At 45.5% G+C, this 22776-nt stretch overlaps 2 long non-coding RNA genes across 9 annotated transcripts in view; one reads left to right on the top strand and one right to left on the bottom strand.

Moving 5' to 3' along the window:
* LOC144377050 (uncharacterized) overlaps window positions 1–22776 on the bottom strand; it is a 105607-nt gene that overhangs the window by 66106 nt on the left and 16725 nt on the right. Inside the window, exons 2-3 of one of the 4 annotated variants that reach the window (XR_013437612.1) lie at window positions 20418–20431; window positions 12438–12537 (exon numbers count right to left, since the gene is read on the bottom strand). This is a non-coding gene — a long non-coding RNA (uncharacterized LOC144377050). Of the gene's footprint in view, window positions 1–12437; window positions 12538–17530; window positions 17619–20417; window positions 20673–22776 lie in introns of those variants that run through there. The other 3 variants (XR_013437610.1, XR_013437611.1, XR_013437613.1) reach the window with 3 other exon arrangements.
* LOC110598624 (uncharacterized) lies at window positions 17955–21705 on the top strand. 5 transcript variants are annotated; one of them, XR_005733537.2, is made up of 3 exons: window positions 17955–19572; window positions 19766–19943; window positions 21185–21705. It is a non-coding gene; the product is annotated as an uncharacterized LOC110598624 (long non-coding RNA). The 5 variants fall into 5 exon arrangements; XR_005733539.2 differs by lacking the exon at window positions 21185–21705 and adding an exon at window positions 20937–21151; XR_013437615.1 differs by lacking the exon at window positions 21185–21705 and having other exon boundaries at window positions 17955–19338; window positions 19485–19572; window positions 19766–21151.

Below are 22776 nucleotides of genomic sequence, written 5' to 3' on the forward strand. Positions count from 1 at the left end.
GGAGACCAAGTTTGATTCACTCGTAAAAGCAAGTCAAAACAAGATTAAAAAGGAGCTTGGGACACGTAACTCTGGGTAAAGACACTGCATATCTGGAGCTCATCCTTTCCCCCAAGTGATGAGCCTTCTCCACCCCAGGAGGGACACTTTGTGGCACACACAGCAGCAAGAACCCAAGAACCTGGCTACATTTTGGAGGGCACTGACCCACGGTGTGGGTACCCCGAGTTCCACGGAGAAGCCTACCTAACAAAAAGCCACGGAGCTCCTCAGACCACTCCTGGTCACATGAATTGTTTGCATCACCCTACTTGAGTTTCTATCAAGCATTGTCACAACTTTCTGGGATCCCCTGGAGGCCACACACACAAAAAAGCAGGAAGACTTTCGTAACGACCAGGACTAACTGGAGCCCTCTGCAGCCTCCCTGTATCCTTTTCCTTGCTCAGTACCGTCACCAGGGTCATCTCCCCTAGTCTCAAGCCTTCAACGGGCTCTCTAAAGGCTTCAGGAGTCAGCACCAAGTGCTTTGCTCAGTCTCCCACTTCCTCTCTGATCTGGCACCTGGGGAGCCTCGTGGTCTCCCTTTCTTGCCCATCATTTCTGGCACCCAATGCTGCAATCGCAATACGTTCCCCAACATTTCCAGTTTGTACCGTGCACCCACCACTCCACACCTCCATTGTGGTGTTGCCACAGCCAGGCATGCCTTTATTCATTATCTTTCTATCAAAATCCCACTCATCTGACAAAGCCGAGCTCACAGACTCCCCACCCCCTGAGCATTCCTTCCTTCCTTCCGGCGCCACACTACTTGCTTTGACCTCTACTTAGTACCTAATTGATTTTGCCTTGAATTAACTGCTGTTTAAATCTGTCAACTGAAACCTGTCCTTATAGATGGTAAGTGAAGGAGCATTTATGGAACATCTAATGTGGGTGCCAGGTATCTTCTTAGCCATCATCTGATTGTCCTGTGTCGCTACTATGGAGCAGAATGCTCACAGGTTATGTGTCTTGGCCGTGTTAGTCCATGAAGAGAGGAGGCTGTTTGAAGCCCAGATTTCTACAGATGAGAGGTCACTAAAATATGTCTCTTTTGGGGACTTGATAACAGAAATGAGAAAGAGACTGATCATTCCAACTGGATGGCACAGAGACAAGAGGGACAGATACTTAGTCTTGATAAGTCTGTTTTAGAAAAATTCCCCAGTCAGAAATGACATCATCTTTTTTCTCTGCTTATTTTTGTTTACCCTACCCAGAATCTCACACCCTGCCTCCACTCTGCTCGGCATTGGAGCCTATCAGGCCAGATGGTTCAAACCCCAGACGAGCCACATGTTCACTGACTTCTGTGGACATTTGGCAAAATGGTGCCCTTCACACTGCCTCAATTTTTTTTAAACCAGGGAGTTTGGGCTGGACGGTCTTAAAGGTCTCTCACAGTTCTTTAAAAATCTTAGGATTCTATATTGAAGGAGCATATACAAAAGGAGTTCGGGATTGGTTCATTCCTCAGGCCAACTTTCAATCACCGATATGGAAAACTAAACAGGGCAACAGTGTAGGAGGTCAAAATTCTCTCTCTTGTGCATGTGACAGTATGTGTATTCTGTGAATGTTTTCTCTCTGTGTGCAAGGGGAGAAGACTGGAAGCTGTCAATCCATCAGAATATATTATTACGTTATATTATATTATACTTTTTTTTGGAGCTGGGGTGTAACTCGATGGCAGAACACTTGTCTAGCCTGTGTGAGATCTTGGGTTCGAACCATCATTTTCTGGTGAGGGCATTTTCTTTTCTAAAACAGACTTACCAAAAAAAAAAAAAAAAAAAAAAAAAGAAAAGAAAAGAAAAGAAAAAAAGAAAGAAAGAGAAAAAAATTGTTCCTATCTAAATTGAAGAAAAAAAAATTGTTCCTATCTAAATTGTTTCTATGTATGTATCTAAATAACAAAAATATTGCTTGTTTATTCCCAACTAGGAATAATTCCACACTTGTTTAATCAATAAGGATTATTTTAAATGCATTAATCTTACAGTTAAGGATCACTTAAAACCCCACAGACCTACAGAATCCAACGATCACACAAACAACTAAGTTCTCCTCATTTCCTTTTAACACCTGACTAATCATCCAGAAGATGTTCTGCTGGATACACTAACAAATAACTCCATAGTGCCAGGTCAACTTCTGCATGAGATCAAGCATGCCACAGTTGAGTCCAGTCAGGTCATCAATTAAAGCCCACTGCTCCTTCACTGATCTAAATTCAACATTATCCATTAGACTGAAGTACACAACCCCTCAGATAAGTTTGGGCGAAAAGATGCAACTAACATGCAAGGCAAATGTACATGTGTATCATAACATAACTCCACTGGCAGAGTCACCATAAGAGCCAGAGACCCTTCAGCTGGATGTTGGTGGAAGCCACTACAGATCTCCCCAGAGCTCCAGGGCACAGACCCTCTAACCCCTTTGCTTGTCATAGAAATCCCAGAAGAAGCAGGGGCTTCCACTCCACAAGGGGGGGGGGTTCAGAGTCACACATTTATTTATAGCAAATGCAGCTCTGATAGCAGGACTGCTTTACCTGAAGCCATAAAATAACGGGTCCCAAATGTAGAAAACCACAGTGGTGGCAGAAAAGTGGTTCTGACTACATAAGGATCATTAGTTTGCTGTAAGTAAAATTATTATTGACTCTGTAGGGGGAAAATTAAGTAAGAAAAAGGGGGGGGGAAGGAGACAAAAAAATTTATTTTGATCAGGTACTTTTGGCAAGATGAGGACTGGAGAATGTAAAATTCTGAAAAAAGAGAAAATATTCAGAAGAAAAATGAAAAGAAAAACCAGTGACTAATGAACTTCACAGAGTAAATTACTTTTAAAGATAACATAGAAAATGGGGGCTTTTCTAAAACAGGGACCATTCCCTTACATATGGGCAGTTTATTAGCTCTTAGCTCTTCATTTTGATCTGCTTGGGTTTTGTTTTGTTTTGTTAGTTTCATTTTGCAGAGCTGCAGGTTGAGGCCAGGGCTGGTGGGTACTAGGCAAGCCCTCTACCACCAAGCTACATCCCTGACCCCAGTTCATCAGCTTGTAGAAGGACTACCTAAAATCCAGACTGGAGCCAGCCCAGCTTAGAAATCATTGTTACACAAAACAATTTTTAAATAGAAAGAAAAAGGAAAAGAAAATCAAATTGGTTCATAAAAATTTGAGCAAAGAGTTCAATAAAATGTTTTTAAGATTCAATTTCCTCAGAAAAAATATATAGTCTCTCATATCTTTTTTAAGAGTATTTTTCACTGTGTTAAATGCTTTTCCTAAAATCAAATATATAATTCTATTTGCTGAGGATTTTCCCCAAAAGAATATTTCCCTCCAAAAATTCAGTGTGTTACTAAAGCAAAATGAACCCCAATTTCTTGTTCTGTTTTTGTTTTTTTTTTTCCAGAAATTGTTAGCATTTTTTTCCCCTGAAAAAAATCTCCTTACTTTTTTTTTTTTTTAATTCAGGACATACAAAAATGGTTACTACTTTTTCAAGAATTGTGTATTATGTAGTAATTAAGATTTTTAAAAGTTAATCATCTTCATGACTCAGAAAGTCCTTAATTCAATCATCAGGGTGAAGGATGCACTGGCCTTTCCCTGTCTCGGTCCTGTTGCTAGTTTAAAAAAAAAAGGATTTTTTTTTTTTCAGAGAGTACTAATTTGTACACTTAACCAAAATATGGTAGCAAATTTAATAGTAGTAGAATTCTAATAAAATTGATGTATTAATTAAAAATATATCTTGCAATTAAAATATGAACTCATGCAGATGCATTCCTGCAAGAAGATAGTGGCACAGAATTTCATTTGATGTTTATATGGTATATTTAAACTGACTTCAAATAATACTCCAATTTAATTTCTTATGGTCAGATTTTTTTTCTTTCTTTTTTTATATTGTATTTTTTCTTTTAAAATTTATTCTGGCATTTCTTTCCTTTTTTGTTCATTAGCAATAACTTTTAATAATAAAATCACAGTAAATAATGTTATAGTCACATTGACAATTATATTACCAACTGCTTTCCTTCCAAGGAGCTCAAAGTAGTTTGCAAAGATAAAATCAGCTTTCTTTCTCTTTTCACAGGATTTAGAAATTTGACAACTGCAGGTTGTAGTTGTTGTTGTTTTCATATTATTGAAGCTAAACTATTCTAGATAATGTCTCTCCTGGGTCATAGTCGAGATCTCCCTATATTTAAGGCTGAAGATTACAATTTTATTTAAAGATATTTTGGTATAGCATTGTCAGATTATAATTGCACAATTCAACCATCAGCCTTTTTAAGGCAGCAAAAAGGATTCTGAGGTTTACTTCAGATCTGAGGGTACTCATTATCCTATGTAAAAAATATTATTAATTTTTAGTTTGTTTCTGTGTCATATAGGCTACACTCTAATTTTAAATAAAACTCAGAGGAAATTACATCTTCTGGTATACTGGCCAGTATGAGCTAGCATGGGACTATTTTCACGTTAGTTTGCTTCACATACAAATGGATTAAGTGTGACCTAGGTGAGAAAGAGGGTTAGGATGTGTGTGTGTGTGTGTGTGTGTGTGTGTGTGTGTGTGTATGAGAGAGAGAGAGAGAGAGAGAGAGAGAGAGAGAGCGAGCGAGCACACACGTGTACAAATAAAAGAGCCACTGAAAACCAGCAACATGTAGACCCAAACTATAGAGCATACAAAGTTTCCATCACATCACTGAGTTAAAATGGTGGAGTGAGCTCCCTGGATCTCTCCTTACCCTCTCACCTCTGAGTTACTTCCTAGCTGGTGATCTCTCTCTGAACATCTGTGGTTATTTCTTCCCTCTTCTATTCTCCATCAAAGTACATTAGCCTCCACAAGTGTGTGACATTTAAAAAAAAAAAAATCCTGACCCCCTTGAAGAGAAATAAATAGGCATGAATTCGGGTTCTTTCAAGATACCTTCCTCCATTTAAAAAAGAGCTCCATAAGCCATGTTTTCCCCACATGGGTAAAAACTGGTATGTGGGTGCAGAGACTATACCCCAGGCCGTGGCTGTCTGCTCATGACAGCGAGGAGAAAGAAGTAAGGGATGTACAATTAATTTCATTGTCTCAATCGCCTGGTGTCTCCTCTTGTCTTTTCTAATGCAGACAAACAGCACATTTATACGCAACAGGTGGGTGAGCCCAATGCAAGGTATGAAGAACAACTAACATTTGTAAGTTTATGAAAAAATTTTAATTTGGAGCAATTCTGAGACCTGAGTTTTTAAACTTTTAAAAAAATTTAATTGTTTAAATTATAATTATTTCTGGGAAATAATTGTATAAACTTAACAATAAATAAGTTCATAAAAATAATTTATAAAAATAAAAATAATTTCATAAACTTCACTACTTTCATAATGTGATTCCTCAAGAAACTGTCAGAATCTATCACTTTAATTTATGGAGGCCCTCTTGCATTAAAAAAAATTTTTTGCCAAAAAAAAAAAACAAGCAGTAAATAGTTACCATTTATTGTATGTATAATCCCTTTTTAATATTATAAATAAAACAACCTATTCTGATGTACTAGACTAAGGTCTACAAACTTTTTATAATCTACATATTCAGAAAGCATAAATAAAGATGAAATCAATCTAGTGCTAAAGCAAAAACTCTTAAAAATTATGGTAGTAAAAAATGCTCTCAGTTTAAAATTGTATCTGAAAAAATATTTTGACCAAAAACTATATTTCTAATTTTTACAAAAACATTAAAAAAAACTTATTTTCCAATGAAGGAATGAATTTTAGTAGCAGAAAGTGGCATCTCTCTCTCAAATAATCATATTAATGGATGATCACATAACTGTCTATGGAAAGTTACATTTTCTTTGGGTTACATGAAAAGTTAATATTTTATAGTAATTTATAAAATAACTACTTAGATATTTGAGCTTTGGTTAAATAATGATCTTTACTGGGATAAATTATTTGTAGTGTTGTACAATGGATTAGCCAGAAAAAAAATACAAAAAAATGAAACATAAAATTTCATTTTAAATCTCAGATAACTGAGAGGCAACTCACTGAGAAAAAAGATTTTAAATTATAAAATGAAAAACAATTATAGAGTTCATTTAAAAAGGGTTTTTTCTCTTTAAAAAAGGTTTTCTTTTCTCTCAGAATTCTACAGCATCATTAAAAAAAATTCAAAAGCTAAGAGCTAATCCTAAAAAAAAAAAACAAACCCATAAGCTTATATTTGTACTTTTTAAATGCTATTTTTTTATTTGGAGTTATAGCCACTGTTTTTGTGAGTGCTTCATATATAAATGCAGATATTTTTATATAAAACTACTTGAGACAGTTTTTTTTTTCTGGACAAACTTTCTAAAGGATAATTTTGGAAAGGAATATTTATAATTTGAAGTGTTTTATAAACCTGCAAATACAGGAAAACACTAGGTTAGAAATCTCTTTATATAACAGTCTGAAAGAAATGTTTGTTTTATAAACATTGAACAAATTCTAATTCAGGAAACTCAGTAAAAATGTTTTCTCTCTTTTTAAATTTATATTATAAATTAGAGTTTCTGTGCTCCATTATCTATATATACGTTAAAGTATTTTAAAAATTAGGCATAAAGAAATTTCCTAACTGAAAGCTGTTTTCCTCTTTTATTTACATATTATTTCTTTAAATAAGGTGTTAAGGTTTAGAACTGGTGAAAACCTAAAGGATAGCGTTTGGAGGGCTATATCTAATTCACCTCTTCCTTTTAAACTAATTAACTGGCTGGCAATTTTTTTACGGACCCTTAATCAGCCCAGAATGACTGGATTTTTCAGATAATTTCATTTTGATTCACAGAACCACCCCCCTGCTTGTATTCAGTGTTTTTGCTCTTTCTGTTATACCTGATCAAAATACTCTTGTTACCCTCTTTCAAAAGGGGAAAGATGACCCCTTCACAAACAAACAAAAAAAATCACTCATTCCTTTGAAACAAATAGTGAAACTATTTCTTGTCCTGATTTTTTAAAATTTTAATTTTAATTTTTTTTTATCAAACCTAAAATCTGGTCTTGAAGATGAGCTGCAAGGGTTGGAGATAGAGTGCTTGTCTCACACTTATGAAGTCTTGGATTTGATTCCCATGAGTTGCCCCTGGGGATCCTGACTCCCTTTATAGGGTTAACCCAAGTAATTGGCAGTTGATTTATTAAAGGTTTGATGTCGAACTAAGTTGTTGCAATTTAACTGACCAAAATCCACTACTTGTAGGCCAGGAAGCCCTGAGCACACTCCCTGATGCTATCACTATTTACTTGGCTCAAAACACAACACCTGAAAATTCTCAGTTAGGTCCAGACACTCATGGGGACCCCTTGACTACAGATCCTTCCTCTCCCTCCTGACTTTTGACATTCACCTTGCTGCTGCGTCATTCCTACCTGAACTCCACCACTCCAGGACTGCATCTAGACCTGCACCTGGAGGCACCTGTTTTAACATTACAGTTGACATCAGTGTGGTTCATGCCACAAGCCCAAAGATCTGGACAGTCCGCTCACAGACATCTCATTTCTTCTCCCCCCAAATCTCACAAAATCAGTACTTTCAATATCTTCATTTTACAGGTGAGGAAACCAATTCACAGATATCATTTATTCAACGGTGTGCCGTTGCCAAATGCAGCACCTGCCTCACTGGTCTCAAGTGCCCATTCTCTCGACTATAAGGGCCCACAGCTTCCTTAAGTTAGACTATCCTCCTCCTCTGAAGGCTGCAGGCATGAGTTGGCAATCCTCTAGGCTGTGTTTGACATGCCCCCGGACCACTAACTTCCATTTATGATTTTTTTTTAAAAAAGAAAAACAAAGAAAAGATATCAAGTAAAGGTAATGGCTAGGCTGCTGTGAGTTTAATAATAGAAAAATAAGCCTGGTGGTGCACAACTATACAATCCCAGCTACTCAGGAGGCTGCGGCAGAAGGATTGCAAGTTTGAGGCCAGCCTCAGCAACTTTGTGAGACCCTGTCTTAAAATTAAAAAATAAAATGGAAAAAAAAGGGGCTGGGGAGGCAGTTCAGTGGTATGGCATCCCTGGGTTCAATCCCCAGTACCACAAAAAAAAAAAAAAAAAAAAAAGGTGGAAAGGTACATGGGGAAGTCTCTAATTTCTATGAAAATTAAACTAAATAAACAAACAAACAAATAAACAAATAGGTCTTCCTTTTCTTTGGAATGGCCTCATCTTCCTATAATCACTACTGAAGTTTACAGCCAAGACATTCAGACATATATAAAAAAATAAATAAAATAGTCTGCTAGGACAAGTGAAGTGGACCAAAAGGAGAAGAACAAAATTTATGGGGAGAGATAGGGGGTCATAAAAAAAGACAAAAAGGTTTTTAAGATATTGAAAAGTGAGATTGGAAAAAGGAAAATGAAATACACATGAGAAAGAAAGAAATCGTTATTTAAGACAGCAAAGAGTGTTACCTATTCTTGCCCTTCTATTTTCCCCTTATTCTTTCCTTGGCGGTAATGTCCTAACCTGAATACTTAGTATTAGATATAAGCTAAAAGTAAAAGGTGAATGGCAAGAATCTTAGGTGAATCCCTTTTCCTCCTGATCAAAAATTAAAAAAAAAATTGAAGAGAGTTGAGAAAACAACTGTGATTAAATTCAAAAGATTTTTTTAGAAAAACACGAAAGCAAGGCATTAAAGGGGAATGAAACTAGAAAGAGATAATCTTCGTGTAGGAACACATAAGGTAGGAAAAAAGATTTCCCTATCATCTCTTCTGATTTGCTCCTGGCCTGGTAATCCTGGCCACTGGCAGGCTATGGGGCAAATGGACAGATGCTTCTAGAAAAGATTATCTTTTATCTGTCACTCCGGGAATAGCTCTTGTCCTATGGCTGCTGATTGTATGATCTAAGCCTTGTGTGACATTGCTGTATGTGCCAGGCAGGGAAAAATTCCCAACCGTAACAACAACAACAACAATAATAATAATAACAGCTAGCATTTACTGAGCATTGACTAGGTACAAAACCCCTTTCATGCACAATCTCACTTAGTCCTTGTCAGAATGTCACGGTGGAGGTGTTAGTATTATCCCCATTTCACAGATGAGGAAATGGAGACAATGAAAAGGACCAGTTTGTGTTTGTATGGATCTTCCTAAACCTGTCCTCCTATAATCTGACACAATTTCATATCCTCCTCTGGCCCTTTCCAAGGTGGATCACTTTGCTTCCGGGGTCACCTCCCAGCAGTGACTTCCACTGGCTGTCCACCTTGGAAGTACAGAATAAGAGGATCTAATTCCCCCCAAAGTACAAGCTTGCATTAGCATCTGCCTGGTACTAAAGCCACTACTAAGTGCCCCCGTGGCCTGATTGAAAAGCTCAGGTCTTCTTCATTTCAAGGAAGAATTTGAGGTACAGAGGTAGAGGAGGAAAACACTCTGAAAGATTCAGAACTCGTGCGACACCTTTGCCCACTCACCTCTCTGTGTCTATGTTGAACCTTGAAGACTTCTATTTTCTCCTTTATGAAAGACTTCAACAGAACTGCCTGTCATAAAGCCCTTTGATCTGCTACGTGGAGTCTACCGGCCTCAGAGGGCCAGAACTGGGCTGGTCATTGAGCAGCCCAGGCATCCCTGGCCTTGTCTGGCTGTGATTTTTGCCTTGTGGTCAAAATCACCCAAGGAAATCCATCTTTGCTAGGAGCCCTGATCTTGTGACCTTAGACTGTCCAGCTCCAAGACAAACCTCTCTTCCTTCTACCAAACTGCCAAACTTTGTCAAGAACACTTAATCTAAAAGATGGATCTTCTCCTCAAAATTCTGCTGGACCAAGGTGGTTTTATATCTCCAACGCCTACAATAAGGCCTGATATATAGCATCAGATTCAGTAAACATTTGTTCATAAATGGTCAACATTTGTTGGATAGATAAATGCCTGAATAGAAGAAGTCTGAGCTCCATAGCACCTAACTTAGAGATGGAGAAACTGAGGTCTAGATGCTTCTTCATAAACCCAAGCAGTCAGAGGGGGATGGTGTCGGCTCCTCTAATTCTTTCCCTTGTAGTCTCTTTTGTTTTGCTGTTTAATCTATTCATCTCTTTACCCATTTCTTTTTTTCTTCCTCCCATTCCGTTTCCTTTTAAGCAGAGAAATGAATCTTATCTCCTACTTGGACATTGTCAGAAGGTCATCTCCCAGAGGAGGGGGAGGGATGTAAAGGGCCGGAGAGTGGATGAAAAAGGCCACCAGAATTACCTATCTGTGACAGTCGATGCAGCACGGCCACTATTCCCCCATACTGGGGACGCAATAGTACAGCATCTGCATGGCTGTCAGGGGTGGAAATGCGTCAGGCTGGAAGAGTGAAGTTAGAACTAAGGGTTGGCAATAAATCTTAAAACTGACCACGGGCAAGCAGCTAGATCTGCAGCGGGGACCCACAGCATTCTCCAGAGAATACCTGAGGGATGAAGAGGCAACAGACCTCCCTTGGAGTGACAGCTCCCAAGGGCTTTCCTGCTTAGGAGGGAGGTGCTGGGAGAATTCCAACTTGGTCTTCCTACCCTCTTAGTAGCTCACAGTTGAGCCCAGCAAGCAAGAAGGATGAAGACCAACTTGCCACCAGAGGAGAGGAATGAGAGAGAGGGACCTAGGACCATGGAGCTGCCTCGTGCTGGCAGAGGTTTCGGAAAGAGCCCAACACTGGGGTTCTATGACACAGCAAATTTCTTGTGCCAATGATTTCCTCAGCAGATAAAAGGTAACATGGAAACCCTGAGGCCTAGGACCTATCTAGGGGACAGGCAAGAGCAGTACCTAACCTTCTATTGATACCCCCAGCATGTGGATTGCTAGCAGAAGAAACTTTCTGTAAACTCTTCTTGGAACCTGGCACTCTGCATGCAAGTCATTCTGGAAGGGATTCTGTTTCTACAACCTAGATTGTGCTTATATCTTTTCTCTGTTATCTGGTAGTGATAGGAAATATTTAGTGAACAAAAAAAGAACCCAGAGTAGACAATAAATAATGTGAGTTAGGCCCCCAACTGTGTGACCTTGGTAAAATCACTTAACCTCTGTGAACCTGTTTTTTTAATTTATAAAATGAAGCAACTAGATATATGTATATAATCTATAATTCTTTCCAGCTTTTTCATGCTACGTATTGTATCTAAGTTTGAAGTTTAACCATCAATAGATTTTTCAAACATAATTTTAAAAGATTACCCTTCAGGCAAGAAACTTACCCCTCCCCAACATTATTTTCTTAGATTTTTTCTCACAGTGCAACTGAAATATCAATAAGGGGAGGAGGGGGAGATCTTAATCTCTTGGAGTTAAAACCCTATTGCCCCAAACAGATGCTGTGCATTTCAGATCCTTGCACTTGGAAGCAGGGCTCAAGAGAAGTTAGGAGCCACCAACTATCTCATCTTTACTTTGCAGGGTGGGAATTAAACAGGATTCCAGTTCATCTACTTATTATTTGAGTTCTATTCTCGAAGTGCAAAAAGCTCAAAAAATCCATGTGGCAATCACTTAATTGCTATAGTAAATAAGTCTGTGGTACAATAATCTGAAGTTTTCAGTGTACGTTGCTTCTCTTCTGCCCTGAGCCTGGGCTTCCCTGTCAGATTCCTGGCAGTTTTCTGTATCTAACTGGCATGACATCCAAGAATTAGCAAAGTTTCTTCCTTCCTCACAAATCTAACAGCCCTGGAGTTTCAAAATTCTCTGCCAAACTCTGAACTCACCCTCCCCCCCCCATGAGAATTGCAGAATCACTCCGAAGCTCAGAAATGCAATTAAACAAAAGCTCTGTAGCAAGGATTTTGCTGGTTAACCGAAAATGTAAATGTATTTAGAGTTTAATGCCTTATGCCTCAAAAAAAAAAAAAAAAATCAATAGCCTAAACTTGCCTTATCTAGCCTATGCTGAACTCCAGTTAAACAGACAAAGCTCAACAGTTTGGTATCCTCAGAGAAATTCAGCTCAGCAAAAGACCCTTTATCTTTGTCCCTCCCTGGGAGGCCAAAAATGTCCCAGGAAGTAAAGGTGGAGAGGGAACAGTGGACTCCACTGGGTCAGGCCTGTGACCCTCCACTGGGGTTTGGAGAGCTTTGGAACATCTAAAGCCAAGTCCCGTTTAAGGGACAGAACAGGAAGTGAACCCAGACTATGCCGTACCATGTTCTTCCTGGTAACTTCTGTGATGGGTGCCTTAGTTTGCCAAGGGCTAAGCCTTCCAGGACAGTCCCCAAATGCTAGATCTCTGGCTTCCCTGTGTCTCACCAACAGGTAGGGAGCGTATGCAGAGGCCCCTTGAAGCTGCCCAAGCCAAGGGGCTGTACTCACCGGCGACTCCTGAGCTAATTCTTCCAAACTCTTCAGCTTCTGGGATCTCGGAGACATTCTCCCTTTGTAGACCTCTGGGCATTAGGAGAGGTTTGGCCACCTGAAAGTTTAAAAAGATGGGCAGGGTTACCCTGCAGCCTCTGGTGAAGGGGAGAGAGTGGGAGATGGGACGTTTTGCAGGAAATCAAGGCAGAGGAGGCTGAAGGGAATAAAAAGGGCAGGAGGGTGCATCTGGGCCAAGAGGGGGTGCTGATGCAGAGGAGAACTTTTCAGAGATGTGACAAAGCCCTCCAGTTTGAAAAGTCCCTGCCACAGAGAAGAGGGTCCTAGTATGAGATGGCAGCAAGTCTGCCTATGATGAACTCCATTTAAACAATCCCTGCTTTTGCCTCCAACCCAAGATAAGCTAGGCAGAGGCTCTTAGAGCAACCACAGGTTCTGGTGAGAGGACAGAAGGGACAACAGGCTTGGACAAAGGGAATGAAGCTAGTCCAGATTTGGGGAGTGGGTAGGCAGAGGGGGACAGCACATATAGGGAGCAGCTGAAGTGGGCCTGAGAAAGAGGGCATGCAGAAACAGCAAGCGCCTAGCAGGGCCCTCTGTGGCCTCTACCTCTCTGTGGCTTCTTCACGCTTCTCTAGCTCTAGCCACAATGGCTGGTCCTGATTTTTAACACAGGCAGAAGTTATGCTAGTTGGCTGGGTCAGGGGGACCAGGTTTCCCCAGTGGCTTCTGCAATAGTCCTCCCCAGAAGTAGTTTGGAGAAAGTAGTTTGGGGTGGGGAGGGATCCTGGGTGGGGGGGTACCCCATCTCCTATATGAACTCCAGAGGCAAGTGCCTGGAAGTTTCCATCAGGCCCCTGGCTCACTGGACGAGGCAGCTTTTTCCGGGAGGGGGTGCGCATTAGCAGTCTAAGGACTCAAAGAGCTAACTGCCCCCCCCCATGGGCTTGTCTTTCAACCTCAGCAAAAGCAAAATGGGGAGAAAAGGGCGGGGGGGGGGGGATCAGCTCCCACTAGCCTCAGGCTGACGTAACCACCCTAAGAAGGGAAGGAAAAGACAAGAAGCTACCAAAAGTAACCGATTTTCACTTATTGAGAAAGAAAAAGGGGAAGGGGTCCTTTGCTCCCAGCCCACGAGAGCGAGAGACCCCCTCTGCGCAAGCCCCCAGCCCCAGTCAAAAGTGAGCAACCCCAGCCCCAGGCGCACAGCCGCCCCAGCAGCTGCCTGAGCAGCAGCAGCAGCAGCAGCAACTAGCTTCTTCCAGCCAGCAACAGTTGCCTGGCTGAGGCAGGCGAGGCGAGGGCTCGCTCCAGTGCCGCACGACGCCCGCTTCGGGAGGGTGCTCCAGGGCCCTGGAGCCCCCGCCCCGCACCTAGCCTTGGTTGGAGAGGTGGGGGGGCTAGGGGCACAGGAACCCCCCCCCCCCCGAAGCCTGCGCTGAGGCTGCTCAACCCCTTCTGTGCAAGTTGACTTCGCTTAGGTCACCTCTCTCCCAAATCTGGTAAAGCGTTAGGCTTTTGGAGGAAGAAGGGCTTTCTGGCTAGGGAGAGGAGGGGGGTATAAGTAGCAAAAGACAAAAGAGGAGTGGAAGGGACACAGGGTGAAGCTATTTTTAATCTGACGTGGCTTTTCTGTCTCACCTTCTGTAGAGCTATCGCTCCACAGACGGCCCCAGGTGAGAGGCAGGAGGAAAATCCCCCAGACCTTTTTCTTTTGCTCCATCTCCGGTGCAGATTTTAGGGACTCTTTTACTCTCTTAAAAAATGCATCCCCGGAGGCAAACTCTCCTTTATCTGGGGAGGGGGACTGTGATTTAGCCCTGGAGCTCGGTGTTCTCGCCTTTGCTGCCTTCTCAAGGGCTGAGGTAGTACAGATTGCCTCTGTCCAGCACTCTCACACTCCGGAACCCTTTACTTACTCCGGAGAGGATACAGTCGGGTGTTCTACTAACTGACAGGAGGATGATGGTGGGCGTTTAGTTTGTTGGATGAAGGATGGTTAGGATTTGGGGGAAATTTCAGGCCCTCCCCGAAAGTGTGATGCTTCTCGGCCCTCAGGTCTTGGACTCTCGTATCCTAGACCCATCCTCTCATCTATTCCATCCCTGTGGGCACTCGTGTGTGTCTGTGTGTCCTTCTGGCCCAGTCCCTAAGGGCAAGGGCGTCTAGCAGTGTTCTCAGTTGGCGAAGGGCACGGGGCTCAAAACGTGGCGAAGGCCTGATTTGTGCCACTTGTAAGCGAAGTGGTCACGACTGCAATGAGTGGAGGGGAGGAGGGGGGACCCATGGAGTCTCCCCACTCTGAAGCTTTGCCTCCCTCCCCAGGACCGGGCGCCTAGAGAGGCCAGGATGGGGCTGCTGCTGCTACTGTAAGCTGCTGAGGTACAACGGCAGCTCTCAAAAGCTTCCTGCCTGCGGGGGGGAGGGGTGTCCCCAGTTTTCTCCTGTTTTACCCCCTTCCATGCTTTATAGTTTTGAAAAAGAGGAGATGGGGACCCCAGCCTGCAAAACGCCTCAAATCCGGTTGGAAGCGGGCGCGGGAGGAAGACTCCCGGGAGCGGGCGGTGCCTGGGTGTTTTCCCTCTTTTTCGGAGCTACCGGATTCACCACGGTTCTCCTCACCTCCGGGTCCCGCGCAAAGGGACACAGGATGGAGAGTGCCTTCTGCCCCTCCCTCAAGGGCTTCCTCAACCCCCTAGTGCAGAGTCGGATCATTGGGGTAAAAAATGACCACAGAATGTCCTAAAATGATTCATATCCCAGGTATTGACTTGGCCCTACGACCAGGTCCCTTTTTTGCAGTGTGTGAATGGGGTTACTCGGGGTGTGGGCGGGGGGTGGGGGAACGACACAACTTCTGTAAACTTTTATTGTATTTTGGCTTCGTCCCACTTCTCTGAAAGCACACGCACCCCACCCGCTCCAATTCCCCCTATGATACAAAGTCGATTAAAAAGTTGGGGGTGGGGGACCCTCGCCAAGGGAGAGCGGGTGACCAAAGCCTCGGGGAGCGCAGAAAGGACAGGAGGAAATGAACTGATTCTTCCGTGGAAAATGGGGGACAGGCTGAGGAGGTCTCGGACTCAGCCGCTTCGGGAAGGTGCGGGCTTCGGCGATCGCTGGTGGCTGCGGTCTTCTCGATGAGTGAGCCCTCCGCGAATGCTTTTTGGGGTAAGGGCTTCCGGCTATTGAGTTATGTACAGCAAGCCCAGACCGCAAAAAGATTCGCGAAGGGCAGAGTCTGCCGGCTTCTTCGGTCCGCCGCCGCCGCCGCCTTCAGCCCAGGATGTCTCCGAACCCCGGAGCCGAGCAGGCTGGGTCTCCCCAGCGCGCTCCATCGCGGCTCAGCCTCCCCACCCTGCGCGCCGCGCGCCCTTCCTCTAGCCTCTCGACCTGTCTCTCTATTTTTCCAGACCGTTCAAGATCCCCCAACTCAGCCCGGCCCAGCCACGAAAGAGGTGTGTGGAGGATGAGAAGGGGAGATCGGAGGGGGACCCCGGATCCCGGAGCCCAGCCTCCACCCCTTTCTCGTCGCCCCAACACTCCGAGCCTCCCTGTCTGTCTGTCCTATCACCCCATTCTCCTATCAGGGTTCTGCCAGCCCTGGCTGCAAGGTCGCGGATCTCTGAACAGGTACAGTTCGGATTCCCCCCGAATCCCCTCTTATCCCTCTCAGTCCCCAGCAGAGGTTCCAGCCGTGACTACAGGCGCTGCGTAAAGAGAAAAACTCCCCCAGAGCACTAAATAAATACAGACGAGGCCGCCATCTCATTGGTGTGGACTAAAATCGTCACTCACCAATCAGAAAAGAGCTCACATTTCCTTTTTTTTTTTCAGAAGGGGGAGGGAGAAAAAAATATTTCCATTTCTAATTATTCAACAAAACCTAGACTGGAACACGTTAAAATATTGTTGTTGCAAAAAAGCTGGCCAGGACCCCCCCCCCATTCCTATCCAAGTGAAGGAAATAGCGCGACATATTGGGAAAAAGGGGCTCAAGAAAGAGACCTCTCCCAACGGGACCCAAACCAGAAGATCCAGACGGAAAATGACAGGCAGAGATGATCATAAAATAAACCCAAATTCCACTCTAGTCCGCTTATTTCTAGAAAAATGAGAATCCCCCCCCCCAAAAAAGGAAGTTCTGAATGCTCAAAAAGAATGGCGAAGCTCTTCCCTAGCACCCTCCCTGAAACCTGGCCAGATCCTGGGTGTCTAATGGCCCATTTGCCTCAGGTGCCCTTTTCCTGCTGCAACCCCCCCTCCCTACCCATTCTGCAGAATGTTGGGGGAAACAACAAGGGAGAGCCGGTCATTGCCAGCTCTCACAGCTAGGGGAGATTCTAGTGTCTGCAGGAGGAAGGAGAGAGGAGGGGAGGAAGGCAAGAGAGAAGGGAGGATGATTTCTTTCCCCCACTCCCCCTCCTTTCCTTTCCCCTCCTTTTCTCTAGACTTCCTCCCCCATTCTATACATCCAAAACTTTGAAGGGTTGCTCTCTTCTTTTCAGTGTAGCGCCGCCCTCCCCCCTCGTCTTCCCCCCCCCCAAATTAGTGTCTAAGAAGGGTTGAGCAAAGGGACATTTGACTGTTTCCCTCCGCAGTAGTATATGCCCCAGTAGGGGAAAACCTAAGCTAGGATGGGATACTGCAAATATAGCAAGAACTTAGGGGGTAAAGTACCATATTTGTGGGTTTTTTTTTTTTTTTTGGTCACACTGGAATCGACGTGCGGGCGGGCGCGCGCGCACGCTCACGCCCTTGCCCAGCACGCCCGTTGAAAACGTCTCTAGGCGATGGAGTAGCAGTCTACAAGTCTCTGTCGGCCCACCCCCTCCGCCCATCCATCACCCTCCAGCAGCTCTGCGACCCACCCACCCTCCCACTGCATCCCCTCGGCTTGGCTCAGCGACGGACAGACGCAAGCACACACCCTCCCAGCGTCGGCGCGCCAGCCTCGCCAGAGGGGGCTCTCCAATCTGTGCCCGCGGCCGCTACGGCGCCGGGCAACTGGGGAAAAAAAAGTTCTGCTTAGCCGATCAGTGAGCCTGCGGACCACCAGCCGGCCAGTACTCCGTCCCCCTTCTCCTTACCTCGGTCCTGGGGCCAAGGGAGCGCGGCGGTCCGGTCTGCACTGCAGCCAGCTTGAAGGAGCCCTCTTCGGCCGGCCCGCTCCCCTCCCGCCCCGCCCCGCCCCCCCACGGGTGTTTGCCCAGCGGCAAAGCGGGCTCTTCCAGGTAAGTATATAAGTTACTGTACTGTGTGGGAGGGTCACGATCTTGGTAATTGCGGTTTCTCGAGCTTAACCCCTGCGTTCCTGCCTTCCTCCAACTTGTTGAGGACTCGTCGGGTAGCCGGAGCGAGCGAGCGCGCCAGAGAGAGCGCTGGCTGAGAGGGGGGGAAGACAGGTGCGCGGGGCAGCGAGGGGAAAGCGAGACAGCGAGCAGCGGAGTTCAAATGCCCCCCTGGCAGCGGTTTTCATTGGATAGGTCTTCCCCCCCACCCCCGTCCCCCCAGGTTTGCACCCCCCCACGTCTCCCATGTAGGGGACGTCTCCAGGCGAAGTCACGATTCCTTCTCAGTTCGGAATGAACTGTGACTAGAGCCATGACGCAGCCAGCGCGCATTACTCACTTTTTGCAGTCACGACTTGGGGATCCGTGCTGGTTCCAACCAAAATTACACCGCTGCCATTGAATTATTTAATAGGATCCAGTTCGGGGGGTAAACTTGTGCATTGTGCCAAGCAATTGGGCATGGGAGGGGGAGAGCGGGGTGGAGGGAAATAAGGACATGGGGCGCCCCTCCGCCCTTTTCATGACTTTTGGAAACCCCATTACCACCAACACCGCTCCACGTGTTCTAAGTGCTTCAGCCCGCTACCTCTCTTCTCCACCCGGCCGCTCCCCCCACCCCCTGCTATTTCTTTCGCAAAGTGGCAGAATTTGTAAACATAACCACGCAACTTGTGGGGCTGAGGGGGGCGAGGCTTGGGAGAGTGAGCTAGTAGGTCCAGTTGAATGACAAGGAGATCTAGGGGTAGGGGTGGGCCGAGAGACTGCGGGCAGCTCTGGTTTGAGCTGAATTGTCAAGACAAAGTGTGGGTTGCAGCATTATTTATGTTATTCTCCACAACATCAGTTACAGCTCTTGTTACTATTATGAGTTGACTGAATACTCAACCTCAGCAAGGGCACCTTTCCAGAGAGGGTCTGCTTCTGAGCTAAAGATAACTCGACCCACACTATTTGCCCCCTAAAGCTGCAACTCAGTTGCCCTGAGTGGAGGTGAGGTCACTAAATTAGGGACTGTTGTCAGGTGGAGCAGAGAGAATCTGGTTTCCCTTTCTTTTTCTTATGAACGCTGCTCCCCCCCCACAGATACTCCGCTGGCCTGAGTTTTTTTTTTTTTAAACATTATATATGTATAAAATCCCTGCGTGCACACAAGTTTACTGCAGACCTGTTAAGAGTTCTTCATTTTTTCCCTCCATCTACAGCCCACCCTTGTGGACCAGCTTGAGGATGCACTTTTATTATCCCCCTCCGAGGAGTTAATCGGTATGAATGTCTGTGTGCGCGTGATATTCGTCCCCCCTCTTGCCTCCAATAACCTTCCTCTCTCCTCACCTGTCTGACTACAGGTTTGGACGGTGTCTGGAGCTGATTGCAATGAATCTCACTCGGGGTCAAGCCCACAATCTCTGGGAGTTGATGGGTCATCTTGGAGAACACCCCTTCCCAATTTCCCTTGCAGCTGGTTTGCAACCCTTTGGCTTTCAGGCGCTCAGCGATGTTCCCAAGCCTGGATTCTCTGCGCATGGCACCAGTAAAACTGTGCTTTGGCTTCTAATTCACTCATTTCACCAAGTCATTTAGGGCTCCTATGACTAGGATGTGAAGTAAGTGGGAATCATCAGAAAAATGCCATTACACACCCTTACACACCTCCCAGAAATTGCAGAATGTGGGAGTGTGGGGGGGGCATGAAGTGGGAGCAGACGAATAAAGCAACCTATAGCCTCTTATTTTGAGTCACCATCATCAGGAAGAAGTCTTTCAAACCCGCTGGCGGGAAGGTGTGGGAGCCTGAGAATGGAGACCCAGAGAGTAGCCAGCCTCTGCAGGGAAAGACGGTGAGCCACTGGCCTTCCATTCCTGGAGCGCTGGGCCTTGGATCATCCTCGAATCTAACACTTCGTTCCCTCTCCTTTAAATTTTTTCCCCCTTTCCTTCCCACTCACCCCTCCTTTCCCCAAAGCTCTCACCGAAGTCACGACTATCCCCTTTGAACATCCTTAACCCTCTCCTCTCCGTTTTCCTCTTCAGCATCCAGGGCGGGGCTAAACAGAGGCTGGCTCCAACCCCGCCCCCTGGTGCTCAGAACTGAACTAGCTAAGGACCAAGGATTTTTCAGCACCTATCTTCCGTGGACAGCGACCGAATCCTGGGCCAAACCCAGAACAGATCTTGGGCCTTGGGTTTCCGGACTGGAGCGAGCGGGGAGGTTTGTCAAATGGACAGGGATTTCCCCATCTCTATAATGCCCCAGCCCCACGCAATTTTGTATATTGCACAGTCTCCATTAATATCGCAGAGAAATGGCCCATTAAGTCCTGTCTGGTCACCCTTTAAGACAGAGAAAATGGGAGGGGAGGGGGCAGTCGAGAGAACCGAGCTCAACAGCGCCGACCCATAACGAGAGAGAGAGTTGCAGCAGCTATTGATTCAGAGATTTGTCAGGGTGATTCCCGGCTCTGCAAGAATTCCCTCTCTCATTTCCTTTGCATGCAGCCCCAAACTCATTATATACATATATACACACACACATATAACTACACCTTAACCCCCTACTCAGTTTCATTCTCCTCTTTAGAAAGAAGTAAAAAGGCAGCCAAAAAAAGAACCCCAGAGCATGCACAAAGTAAGCGTCAGCTCATACTTACAGTCTGCGGCATGCACATGACATAATATTACTTACCCAAACGGGAACTCCTTAAGAGAGAGAAAGAGAAACATAGGGGGAGGGAAGAGAAAGTGGATGAAGAGAGGAGAGAGGAAAGGAAAAATCCAACAATTAATTTCCAGACATAGTTGGGGGGGGGAATGCGGTGATGTCCAGGTTTTCTTCCACCCGCGCTGGCTTTTTATCCCAGTACAGCCCTCGGTCTATTTCTGGAACACGATCAAACCCTGATGCTATTTTTAGCAAGTGCTGAAAAAACCTCCACACACAAAGGCATTTCGCTGGAACGTTGCGTCCAAAACATTAAGAGTGCATTCGGCACCCCCTCCCCACTTTCTTCTGCACCGACAGACTCACTTGCATTACTGCAGAGAATGTTTTTCAAAGCAGAAAAATGCACAAATATTTCTTATATTCTCCCTCCCTCCCATTAACTCCCGTCTGCCTCTGCCTGTTGCAAGCTCCTCGCAGTCTCCCCGAGCAGAAGGCGTTGGAGTGGTTGTATTCTTAGAGCTGCATGTCTCCATTGAACAGATTCCTTACATCCTGGGAAAGAGGGGGTGCTTTGCCCCTTTCCCAGAGAAGCTTCCCAGGAAAGCTCTAGAGTCTAATGCTATCCACGATGGAGATTCCCAAATGAGGAGGAAAAAAATCGTCCGTACCCTTCCCACGTTTCCCACCCACGCTTTGCTAAATCGCGTGGTGTTTGCAACACACCGCCTTTGGAAATGTATATTTTGAAAGCTGCATATGTGTGTCTCTGTGTGTGTTTTGCGTTCTAGTAATTCACTACGAGGGGGTTGGAGAAAATAGACTCAAGAAGACAGCGCGGAGCAGCCGCCTTGAGTCTCCTTTGCCAGCCTGCGTCAGTCATCAGCTACTGACGTCACGTGCAGATTCTCCTCTTTGGTGGGTCTGGTTTAGCGGAGAAGAGGCTTCTGCTCAGAGACAGCGCTTTGTGTTCGGCGCAGCCACTGAGCAGGCGAGGCGGCCGAGGCGGGCGCCACCCTAGGCTTGGGCTGGGCAGCTGCAGAGGAGGCTGCAGCCTAGTCTGCACCCAGCGTGCTGGGCCCGGAGGGGCGGGCCCAGCAGGACAGCCCCCTCCCCAAATCCCCCCCACGCCCCTCCGCCCAAAGCAAACTCCGCGGTGCACAGACTCCGGCGCGAGTCCTTTCCCCGCCCTTTCGCATCTGGCCACTGTAGCAGAGACAGCTATGGCTATAACTCGGATTAATTCTGTGTGTTTGTCGGGCAGATAGCCCCAGCTCCTCGAGTGACGCAAATAAAAGATTCTACAGCTCCCGCTCCCTCTCCTGCTCCCTTTTTCTCCCTCCCTACTTCTTTCCCCTCTTCTGTTTCCTGCGCCCACGCATCCTGCTTGGTCTCCCACGGAATCAGCCAGCTACAGCTTCCCAGAGAGCAATGATCTGAGTTACAGAGAGACGGACAGACTCCCAGAACAGGAACAAATAAGCCTGCAATTAAGACACACATACACACAGCCTTTTGCAAATGGCCAGCAGCCGTTTGGGGGCTCCCCTGTGTGGCGGGAGGGGGCAGCTGATTCACAAATCCACCAGCCTCCAAGGAGACTGCTGGCGTGGGAGCACCCAGAGGGGAGGGTCGGGGCTTGCTGCTGCAGTTTCCCCTGTGCTTGCCACCGAGGAAGAAACCCACCTTTATAAATACCTAGCAGGCAGGGAATTAGCGAATAGACAACTTTCGTTCAATGATAGGAGGAGGAGAAAATTCAACAAAGACTGCAAACGCTGTCTCCAGCAGGACTTTTTAAGGCGTGGTGACTGTTTACCCTTTCTCCCTCTGAAAGAACAGGAGATTTTTTTTTTCTTCCTAAAATAAGGTCCCTGAAAAATGAGCTCTTTGGATGAGTGCTATTTTTAAACCAATTCGAATGGAGCTCCTTTCATGAGGGTGACAGTCTCTGTGTGTACGTGTGTGCCAGGGTGTGTGGTGCATATCTGAATCGGAGGTGTTCAGCAGGAGAAATGCCACACCTCAGCATGACAAAGGGTTATTGATTGATGGAGTTGGGAAGAATTCTTGCAGATTGAAAGATCCCAATAGAATTACACGCACATAAATCACCTTCCTCAAATGTACAGAGTATCCCAGATCCACCAGGCGTAACCTGTGCCCTGAGAGGAGAGGAAACTGGGAAACAGGGAGCTATTTGCAGATGTGGCTGGATGCATGATTTATCTCCTTAACCTTAACTGACATTTCCCTGGGTGCCAATCACCAATTATCCAGAGGTTACCATGAGGATTTGGGGCACAAGGCCTAGGAAAGAATGATCTTGGAGCTCAGACTCTGTCATCTCCCTCCTCAGGCCTCTGCACCTTTGTAACTTGCC

The sequence above is a fragment of the Ictidomys tridecemlineatus genome, chromosome 4 (assembly GCF_052094955.1).
Source record: "Ictidomys tridecemlineatus isolate mIctTri1 chromosome 4, mIctTri1.hap1, whole genome shotgun sequence".
NCBI classification, from domain to species: Eukaryota; Metazoa; Chordata; class Mammalia; order Rodentia; family Sciuridae; genus Ictidomys; species Ictidomys tridecemlineatus.